At 47.9% G+C, this 2,500-nt stretch overlaps 1 protein-coding gene across 1 annotated transcript in view; it reads left to right on the top strand.

Annotated features, from left to right (window-relative positions):
- Positions 1-2,500, top strand: part of zranb3 (zinc finger, RAN-binding domain containing 3) — a 120,296-nt gene that overhangs the window by 112,180 nt on the left and 5,616 nt on the right. The gene's annotated exons all lie outside the window — the stretch shown is intronic.

Here is a 2,500-nt window from a genome sequence, read left to right as displayed (position 1 = left end):
GTGCGGAGCACTGCTCTGGCGACGTTGGATTCCGCTGTATTCAATACAGCCTCGCACACCAGCACCGATGTCCAGGGCTGCCGCTAGGCATAGAGTAAGCAGAGTGATTAGGGCCTCAACCACTTTGCCCCCAAAATTGGGGCCTCCTAAATTGAGATTGACAACAATATATATTATTATTTATTATTATTTCATTATAAGGGGGGCCTCCTGACCAGTTACGCTTAGGGCCTCCAAAACCTTAGCAGCTGCCCTGCCGATGTCCCTCGATGTCCGCGGATGTTGCCTGCCGATTACAGCGGAGCTGTATTTTGTCTGAGCCATCCCTTGTTTATCCATGCTCCACTGTGATGAAATTGACCATGGCAACACAGGTGCATTGTATAGCTCGTCTGCACCAGTGTGTGCGTAGGTAGCCGAAATTGTCTGAACCGATAGTGCTCTACAGTGCAGTGGGAACCAGTGTGCGCAGGCCCTAACACAGCTGATTCAACTGCTATGTAAAGAGGTCATGTTCAATAGAAATCAGTCTAAACCTTTTGTCTGTTACTATTTTGGCAAACTCTGTGCTAGGCGGGCATGCACTTGGCTTTAAAATGGGGCTATAGAATAGGCCTAAGCTGAGCCAATCTCTCTCTGTCAGGCGGCCCATTGGAAACAGCAGTCATTGGCATTAAGCCGTAGAGATGTGTCCAAATACAAACAGACCCAGGAGCATTTTATTTCCTATTTATTTCCTGTTTTTCTCTCTCTCTCTCTCTCTCTCTCTCTCTCTCTCTCTCTCTCTCTCTCTCTCTCTCTCTCTCCCCTTTTGTCTCTCTTGTTATGTTTCCACTACAGGATTTCAGCTGAACCTAAAGGACAAACACACACACCCACCTCCGTTTTACTCCTCCCTCTCTTCTCTGTCTCTTTCTTTTTCTTTCTTTTTATCTCTCTCTCTCTCTCTCTCTCTCTCTCTCTCTCTCTCTCTCTCTCTCTCTCTCTCTCTCTCTACATAACAGAAGGTAATTCTGACAGCTCAAAGCTGAGGGATTTCTCCACATCAGCAGCTGGAACAGTAGATTTAGCGCCATGTGTGCTCAGTGTATGGCTATGGTTGACTTGGTAGGTGCGTGCGTGCATGCACACATTCAGTGTGTAGGTAGGTATAGATGCATGCATGCGTGCGTGCTCGGTGCACCAGTGCAATCAGTGTGTGGGTGGGTAGCGTGTGTGTGTGTGTGTGTGTCCGTGTATCAGTGCATCAGTGCATGGGCTGTGGAGATAGATGCCTGTGTGTATTTGACCAGGCATTTATGAACCTCATGAACCGAGGAAAGAGGGGAAGTGGTCTTCCTCAACTGCTTATCACTTTCAGCTCGCACTGAAGATTGAAGTGTGTGCGTGTGTGCGTGTGTGTGTGTGTGTGTGTGTGTGTGTGTGTGTGTGTGTGTGTGTGTGTGTGTGTGTGTGTGTGTGTGTGTGCGTGTGTGTGTGTGTGTGTGTGTGTGTGTGTGTGTGTGTGTGTGTGTGTGTGTGTGTGTGTGTGTGTGTGTGTGTGTGTGTGTGTGTGTGTGTGTGTGTGTGTGTGTGTGTGTGTGTGTGTACCAATGCTGTGCTCTGAAGATCAGCATTTGGTTATGAACAGAGTGAGGAGGAGGAGGAGGACAAACAAACTGACAGGCAGAGGATGAAGGATAGAGGGATAGATGAAGGAAGAGGAGAGATGGAAAGAGAGAGAGGGGGATGAAGACAGGAAGGGGCTGAAAAAAACCTGAAAGAGAGAGATGGCAAAACAGAGGATGCAAGAGGATGATGGAGGGTAAGGCAGTGATGTGTGTGTGTGTGTGTGTGTGTGTGTGTGTGTGTGTGTGTGTGTGTGTGTGTGTGTGTGTGTGTGTGTGTGTGTGTGTGTGTGTGTGTGTGTGTGTTCACGCGTGCCCGTGTGTGTGTGTGTGAACGCCTGTGTGTGTTTGCCTTTGCGTGTGTGTGTGTGTGTGTGTGTGTGTAAGCAGAAAAAGGGATGAATGAGGGCATGCGTAGGAGGGGAAGATGAAGAGGCAGTGGAAGAGCAAACAATATGAAAAGAAAGAAAAGACAAAAGCAGGCAGAGTGAGTGAGAGAGAGAGAGAGAGAGAGAGAGAATCTTCATCTCCGCCTGCCAGAATCTCTGTAACACCAGTGTAGCACAAACATTCTCTCTCTATCTCTCTCTCTCTCTCTCTCTCTCTCTCTCTCTCTCTCTCTCTCTCTCTCTCTCTCTCTCTCTCTCTCTCTCATCCCATTACTCTGTCATTCTCTCTCCATCACTCTTTCAATTTTTCATTCTTTCTCTCCATTTCTCTCTCTCTGTCTCTCTCTCTCTTTTTTTTCTCTTCCTCTTCCTTGTTTTGTCTCTTGGTGGTAATTCTCTGCTTTTGTGCACTGGTTAGATAAACGATCGAGTTGAGTTTGTGCGTACGTGTGTGCGTGCGCGCGTGCGTGCATGTGTAGGAGGCTGGCAAAACAATCACACCCT

The sequence above is a fragment of the Engraulis encrasicolus genome, chromosome 12 (assembly GCF_034702125.1).
Source record: "Engraulis encrasicolus isolate BLACKSEA-1 chromosome 12, IST_EnEncr_1.0, whole genome shotgun sequence".
In the NCBI taxonomy this organism is placed as follows: domain Eukaryota; kingdom Metazoa; phylum Chordata; class Actinopteri; order Clupeiformes; family Engraulidae; genus Engraulis; species Engraulis encrasicolus.
Note: the sequence above shows the minus strand (reverse complement) of the source record. Positions and strands in the feature narration are given on the sequence as shown.